This window comes from Nicotiana sylvestris, chromosome 2 (assembly GCF_000393655.2).
Source record: "Nicotiana sylvestris chromosome 2, ASM39365v2, whole genome shotgun sequence".
Classification (NCBI taxonomy): Eukaryota; Viridiplantae; Streptophyta; class Magnoliopsida; order Solanales; family Solanaceae; genus Nicotiana; species Nicotiana sylvestris.
Window position 1 is genome coordinate 12,594,913 of NC_091058.1, and position 8,780 is coordinate 12,603,692.

Sequence of the window (8,780 nt, forward strand, 5' to 3'; positions counted from 1 at the left end):
CGAGCACGAATTCGCGAGGCAAAGGCTTGTTGGAATTTCTAATTGGTTGCAAAGCGAGGTAAGTGTTTGGTCTAACCTTAGCTTGAGGGATTAGGAGTTGTGTCCTATTTTCTATGTGTTAATTGTTGAGTACGACGTATAGGCATGGTGACGAGCATCTATACGCTGGTGTCAAGCATGCCCGTGAGTCTTATACTATGATTAATATGATTCCGTTTCGTATTGTTTATGCTCTATATGATAATTTCTATTGAGGAATATAACTTGTGGAAGTATTATGGTTAATTGTTGAACATGGTAGAGCATTGACTCAAGTTAAGAATTGAATTGTTGAACATGGTAGAGCATTTGCTCAAGCTAAGAATAGAATTGTTGAACATTATAGAGCATTGGCTCAAGTTGTGAATCGAGTTGTGAAGTAAATGTGAAAAAGAGAAGAGGTTGATGATATTATCTCCCTTGCCGGGATATTGTTGCGTTGATATTCTCTCCCTTGCCGGGACGTTATTATTCATGATATTGTTTCCCTTTCCGGGGTTTCATTGTGATATTTTTGATTTTCCCTTGCCCAAATTACTTTGTGATTGTTGCTTGGGTGAGGAAGAGTGATAAAGCACGAAGGGTAATGCCGTGCACATTTATATTATTCATATGGTGAGGAAGAGTGATAAAGCACGAAGGGTGATGTCGTGCTACAATGTACAATTCCGTGCCAATTACATTGATTTTACAGTGAGGATGAGAGTAAAAGCACGAAGGGTGATGCCGTGCCGCACGATGTACAATTCCGTGACAAATTACATTGATTTTACAGTGAGGATGAGAGTAAAAACACGAAGGGTGATGCCGTGCAGTTTATATTGATCCTTATGGTGAGGACGAGAGTAAAAGCACGAAGGGTGATGTCGTGCACTTGTCCTTGATTTTTCCTGATTCTAATTGAGTTATGTTGTCCTTTACGTTTATTTACTGATTTTCTGTTGTTACTTGATTTTATTTCGATGTTATAAATTCTCTTGCCCTATTTGCCTTGTGTTTGTTGCTTGGGTGAGGAAGAGTGTAAAACACGAAGGTTGATGCCGTGTATTATTTTGGTGAGAGAGTGTTAAAGCACGAAGGGTGATGCCGTGTATTATTTTGGTGAGAGAGTGTTAAAGCACGAAGGGTGATGCCGTGCACTTTCTATTTGCTGTGTTTACCTGCTATTAACAATTCAAGTGTATTAACTATTTAGATCCCTTTACTGTTGTGATCCTATGTGTTGGAATCTATAGTGATTACAGTATTTCACCTTATTTTTTTATATGTTCAATACTTCAAAATTCAACAATTGTACAGTTTTTTTTTTAACTCAATTAATTTCTCAACTAAAGTTTTCATAAACCGTTTGAGGTCGTACTTTACTTAAAAAGGAATTTCTACTATGTTTTGATTTATTAATTTCTCGCATTAAAGGTAATGACTCATTCGATATTGTAATTTAATTGAAAAGAGTATTTTCTTTATCAAATGATTTCAAAGAAAACTTCATATTTTCTTGTTGATTTCCTAATTGGGTTGGAAGTTGTACTCTACTTTATGTTAAGTGAATGAGGCGTCACAATGTGACCTTTACTCAAAAGAATTTTATTCGAAAGATACTTATTGGAAAGATATTTATTGAAAGGAAATATATTCACAATATATTTATTGAAAAGCATATTATCTTAGAGATTATTACTTGAAGGGTTTATAGGCGAAAGAGTTATATTTGAAAAACTTGATTAATTAATTGCACTTGTATTTATTATTTGTTGAGAAACATTTATGTTGTTCTTGTTGCCTGCTATTTATATCATTGGTTGATCATTATTGCCACCATTATTATCTGCTTCCTATTATTTTTGTACGCTATATTACACAGGTTTATTTGGTAGTCTGGTCCTAGTCTCGTCACTACTTCGCCGAGGTTAGGCTAGGCACTTACCAGCACATGGGATCGGTTGTGCTGATACTACACTTCTGTACATTTTTGTGTACAGATCCAGGTATTTGATCGATAGTAGTTGTTCATTGCGGTGGAGACTCATTGTAAACCTGCTGCAACGTTCGCAGTCCTTGGAGTCACCTTCAATTGAGCTTATTTCCATATGTTCCATTGTTTCGGAATAGTGATGTATTTATGTTGTATGACCACTCCTAGAAAGGCTTATGACTTGTACTACCGGTTTTTGGAATTGTATTTTGTTCAGAGTAATTTAATTTAAAGTTAGTAAATACATATATTATTACGGTAAATGTTAGGCTTACCTACTTTAGAGACTAGGTGCCATCACGACTTCTTTGGAGAGATTTTTGGGTCGTGACACTTAGGCCCGTTTAGGATCATGCCCGGCCCACATAGCCCGGGACCATTAGTTCGTGGTCTCGAGCTGGTTACACCTAATAGCCCACGAAGCCCGGAACCATTTAAATTCGACCCACGAAGCCATGGCCCACTTAGAAACGGACCGTTTAGGCCTGGCCCGCGAGGCCCGTTTAGAACCGGGCCCGGATCGTTTGCCATCCTTAGTCCACCAACATAGAGCCCGTTTGGATTAGCTGGAAAAAAGTAGTTTTTAAAAGCAATTTTTAAGTGTTAGAGCTTGTTTTATAAACAAGCAGTTACCTGTTTGGATATAAGTGCTGAAACTTAAAAAAAGTTGTTGAAATGTTTGGTAAACAAGTGTTGGTAAGCACTTTTTTGCTGTTAAAATGACAAAAATATCCTTAAAGCTGTTAACATTATAAAGGAGCTGATTACTGCAATATATTTAATTCTGAATTAATGCAAATAAAAAATAATTTATATTTTAATTTAATTGATTACTTTAGATAATTTTATAAATATAATTCTTGAATGCTCATTTTTCACCACTTTCAATCAAATAAATTTTCATAAAAGTCTCAACCTTTTTAAAATATCAAATTATTTTGTTGAATTCTTCTTTCCCTTTTTGTCCATTTACTCTTGATAGATTAAAGATGCGGTTACATCCATTGAAAATAGAAGGAAGCTCATTATGGCATTAGCTCCTCTTTTTGGAAGCCAGTAGAAGTCGATCCAGTATGCAACCTTAATTCCATTATAATTGTATGTTTGCTAGAATAACATGTTGTAATGCTCCTTTCTTTTTATGCCATTTTTTTTGCAGGAAAGCGACTTTTCTATCTTCCTCTAGGTATTTACTTTTCTGGTATGGTAACCATTGACTTATATGCGGACAAATACACAGAAAAAATTTCTCTCTTGATGTGAAACTTGAAAGAATCTTGTTTTTGGATATGAATTGCCCTTTTATATCATTGTGCACCTTACAAAAATGCAAAAATAATAAAAACATTTCAATAAATTTAACAAATGTCTAAGCAAAATAACCTTTTAAAGCGTGTTGCTGATCATAACCAGCTAGTGTTTTTACTCTACAATTACAAGTATCAAGCTTCATAAATTTCATTAGCAATCAAATCACGAAGACCTATCCAAACGAGATCACTTTGCTCTTCCACAATTTTTGTATTTATATTGTTATTAGTTCTCGGAGATGTACCAACATCAGGATCAACAGATGGAACATATCTCTCATTCTCAGCTACTCGGAATATATCATCCATATTGCATTTCTTTCTAATATAGTTATGAATGGCCATAGTAGCAAGTACGATGTCTGTTTGAGTGTCAATGTGATAGAAAGACATGTCTTGCAAAATATATCATCTTGCTTTCCAGACCCCAAATATGCGCTCTACAATATTTCTAGAAGAAGAATGCAAATAGTTAAAATTTTCAATTCGCCCTCTTGGTTCTTGCAATTATCTTGTTGCACTGATCATAATTGTGCTAGGTAGTATCTCACATTATCTCCTTTGTATGGAGCCATATATCCCTTCATGTGCGGATATCCTACATCAACTTGATAATACTTATTTCCAATTGGACGTGGAAAGTTGAGTTCTGGTCTACGAAAGGCCTCACCAAATATACGATTAACGTGATCTGCTGCTTCCCACCCAGCCCATGCAAATATAAAACACATTAAAATCTACGACATCAAGAATTTTTTGAGTCGGATAACCTTTACGTCCAAAATATGATATATCTTGATCTTGCGGTAATCTTGCTTTAACATGTGTGCCATCAAGTGCTACAATACAACCCTATATACATATACAAGTATAATATAACTTAAGTTAGTAATACTTATAAAAGTTAAGTTATAAGTTTAATAAAAAAAATTATGTAAAATTATTACTTACTCTAAAGAAAGGGAGATATATGGCTTGTAAGCTCCTGCACCATCATTATAATTTGGATGTGGTCTTATAATATCTCTTGCAAGCTCACAAATGACCTTTAAAACACTATGAAAATGTCTATGAATTGTTTCTCCCGAATGTTGAAAGATTTTCAGTATCAATCGATTTCCAGCTCCATGTACACATGTCATCAAGAACATGCCTAACATTTGTATAAATATTCCGCGTGTGGGTTTAAGCTCATGCTTTTCAGTTAAGTTATTCATAGATCAACAAATACTGACTTCCTCAATCGAAATTTTTATAACGAGTCTCATTTCCTCTTAATATCTCTTGAATAAATGCATTTTCGGAGCAACTAAATGTATGACAAGGTTCCTTGCGTAAGTATTTTTTTGTAATATATCAAAATCAATTTACCTACTATTTGACATAAAGCCATCCATTCCTTCTCATCTCGCTTGTCGCACCCCTTTTCTACCCCTCAAAATAATAATAATAATATGTATATGGGCCAAAGAGTTTTTCCAATTAAAGTGACAAAATATGAATAGGGATTATTTTATTGTTCAGAGTCACCACTTAAAATTGATTTTTTTGGTGTTCCAAGTCACCATTTATTTGGATCCCAAGGAAGGTTTGACTCTATTTTAATCGGTTCGCAAAAATAAAGTTTGGGTAAGGAATTCTGTTGACCGGGGAGAAGGTATAAGACATTCCCCGAGTCCCGTGGTTCTAGCACGGTCGCTTTATTGACTTAATTTTGGCTTGAATTAATTTTGGACAAACTGTAATTTAATTATTTTCATGTTTTACCTATCTTCTTTTATCTCTTGATTATTAGAAAAAATTAAAGAATATTTTTGAATAATAAAATGTCATAACCACACTACGCAAGCGAATGCGTGATCGACAAAATTTATTATTTATTCATAACGGCGCTATGCAAGCGAATCCGCAGTCATGACAGACGATTGTTAACACGTTATTTACTTTTGAAAAATTGCTGCAATTGTGTTGGAGGAAACATTAACCCTCTTTTTTTCAGAAAATTTATTAAATGTCACTACCATGCTACGCAAGAGAATTCGTGATTATGACAAAAGATTTATAAATTAATTAAAACTATTGAATATGACATGAAATTGATGAATTAACTTATTAAAAGTTAAGCGTCATGCTACACAAGTGAGTCCGTGAAGTTAAAGCGCACCTACTATTTGCCTAACGTTTAAATTAATTAAAGGGAAACTAGTTAATTAAAATAGTAGAAAAATCTGATATTATTATTATTATTATTTTTTCGAGCTATATAGTTGGAAAAAATTATGCAAATAAATGTTGGACCAACTTTATCTATTTCAAAAGAAATGAGCCAACTTCTTGTTAAAAAAAATGGGCCAGCTTGTATGGAGCTTTTAGGCTGCTGGAATTTATTATTAAAATGGGCCAAAATGAACTTCAATTGGCCCAATGCTATATAGAAGAAAAGGGGTAATTTTGTTGTTTAAAGGTAAATGAGTCAACTTTTATCTTTGATTCAATAAGGCCCAAAGTTGATACAATCTTAGCTCTTTACTTAGTTTGAGTTCATGACCATTAACTACATAGTCACAATTATATAAACGCCCACTTTACAAAAATAGCCATTTTTGCAAATCCGGCCATTTCTACAAGCATATGTTGGCTGTGAAATTTCAGCAACTAAAACGAACTCATGCTATATGTTATAAACCTAAAGTCATTCATGACATACTTAGCATTATTACTCGGATATAATAGCGTGAAAACATGCTTTAAAAAAATCCATAAACGACTTACATATCCCATTCAAAAATTTACAACTCAATATTCAAGTATTATGAAGGACTATATTCACATTATCACATGCTTGATACATAACAATAACATACAAGCTCTTTTGTTGTCAAACTATTCATCACATCAAACACATTTAAATGGTGCAGCATGTTCAAGTTGTTCCCATTGCTAAAAATACGTACATTACGAGTCTTAAAGGATTACCTGGTAGAAAAAGAATAAACAATAGTTCAGCAACTAAAGCAGCATAAAACCAGCAGCAAAACCAGCAGCAAATCCGTGTTAAAACAACCCGAAAACTTAGAGAGGGAACCCAGAAACGAACTCTAAAGAGGACTTGTACTTTTTTAAAAGTTTGCACTCTAAGATTCACTCCCAAAGCTCACCATTTCAGCTTACTTTTCATGTGTTCAACTGCTATTTTGTTTTTGTTTTTGTGACAAACAATTTAAAAAAAATCCCCCTCTATATATCAAAATAACCAGCTATTTCAAAAAATTAAAAATCAATTTTTTGACAGATTTTTCTACAAAATCTACTCTTAAATTCAAAAAACCAGACTTTCTAGTTCAAATCTTGTCAAGTATTTCAAACAAAATCTGCTCTCCACTATTCAAAGATAGACTTTATTCAAATAATGTCCAAAGGTCTACATTTTCTTACCAAACAATTTGACTTTTGAGTGTTGTACTCAAAGAGTCTTGAAGCAGTAAACAAACAACCAAACAAGTACCATATACTCTTAAGTATTTTTCATTACCTCACTTTTATCAATACAAAACTATTTTACTACTTCAACAAGTGCAAAAACAGAAAATTTAACATTTCAAACTTCAAAAACTAATGCTAAAATAATTAATAATAGACAAAAATAAAATCTGAAAATTAAAAATAAAAATAAAAAATCAGCCATGAAAAAGAATAATATTTTACCATTTTACACATCAAAAGGCCGAAAAATGGTGGTATGCTAAAGAGGGTGTTCCGGGAGGTCGCCGGAATTAGGTCGGTATTTGGTCGCCGGATTTTTGGGGTAGAATTGACATCAATAGCTAGGTCTTGAGGAGCTCTATCCATTGATGTAGGTATTTTGGGGTGGTAGTGGTTGGAGCTTCAAGAATTTGGGCAAATAAGTGACGGGAAAGTTTCCTAGATCTAAGATTCAAAGAGTTTGAAGGATTTTTTTAGGATTTGGTTTGGAGATATGGAAAGAGGAGGTGTTGGAGATTATATGGTAAAATTTTAGGGCGGATTGGAGGTCGGACGCCACCGGTCTTGGGAGAGAGAGAAGAGAGAGTGATGAGAGGGAAAGAAGAGAGAGGAAATAATGGGGAAATGAGGCAAATTTGGGGATTTTAGGCTTTAAATATCTAGGATGAAGATCAAACTAGGACCGTTGGATTAAATCAAGATGGGTGGATGAGATTGAATCTTGTCACTTAACCAAAACGACGTAGTTTCAAGACAAAACTACGCCGTTTTAAGCTCTTCTTGGCAGCCCTCTTTTGGACCGGGTTTGGGCTCTTTGGGCTCAAATTTTGGGCCAATTTTGGCATAATTTTAATTAAATTACACTAGCCCAAACCCTACCCCATTTATCAAACCATTACTCAACTCTTAAAACCTATACATACACAAATAAGAACAAACACACACACACATACATATTATATATATATATATAAGGCAAAAATTAGGCATTTAAAGAGTTTTCGTGCAAAGATAAATAAATGACATGGATAGTATTTTGCTCACATTCACTCTAGTGGAAGCATTTTGAAAAAGGTGGTGACCGAACCTTGCTTCTGAGGTTGCCTATATATCCTTGGTTATAAAGGAATTAGGTCAGTGTAGTTCTGGGAAAATTTGGTAGGTGGGACTACCAGACACTGGAGTTAAGACTGATGTTGCTGTTGTTGTTACTCTTACCGTTACTGCTTCTTACATCAAAAGAAAAAGAGAAGAGCACTACATTTGTCTGCAAACTAAGAGTACAAAAATTCCTATCCACGTTCCTTCTAGAGTCAAATCTTGATTCTTGACCTGCTCGCTTGAGTTGACCTTAGATTGGATCTTAATTCTTTTGAAGAAAAAATTATGACTCAATCTCGATGGCTTGCTTTCTAGATCAGAATTTGAGAAGATGAATCTTGAGAAGCTGGGCTGCTGACATATTATCAAAGTTAAACTCCAATTATCTTATGATCGAAGGATTTCTTTCTTCTGATGAGAAACTGAAACTGCAAGCTTTAATCGTTACTTGTGCTATACGGCAGAGCCTGCAAAGCCATCAAAGACAAACAAAAATGAACAAAATTTTTCTGCCCTAGTCTGGCACTAGGAAAATTCTATGAGTTATTAGAGAAATCTGCAAATTATCTAATTTATTGAAAAGGCAGATAGAAACAGTAGTATAAACTAGCTGAAAGAGATAAAATTTGGTAACGAAGGATAGTTTAACCAGGGATCGGTACCTTGTGCAACTGAAAGGAAATGTAATCATAGGCTGGTACCCTCTCTTACTGAAAGGAAATAGAATCGGGTGTTAGCACCATGTATTATCGAGAAAGTGTTGAATCCCTCTAGGCGAAACAGTTCGATCTGAGTTAAACTGTATTTAAACAACTTGAGCGAAGATTACTTCTACCCGGAACTACGAACTAGATCCCCCTAGGCGAAACGAT

At 34.4% G+C, this 8,780-nt stretch overlaps 1 long non-coding RNA gene across 1 annotated transcript; it reads right to left on the bottom strand.

The window, feature by feature from the left end:
- Window positions 1–6,070: 6,070 nt before the first annotated feature.
- LOC104220641 (uncharacterized) lies at window positions 6,071–7,411 on the bottom strand. Its single transcript, XR_709552.1, has 2 exons — window positions 7,030–7,411; window positions 6,071–6,300 (listed from the first exon to the last, which is right to left on the bottom strand). It is a non-coding gene; the product is annotated as an uncharacterized lncRNA (long non-coding RNA).
- Between the last annotated feature and the right edge of the window lie 1,369 nt (window positions 7,412–8,780).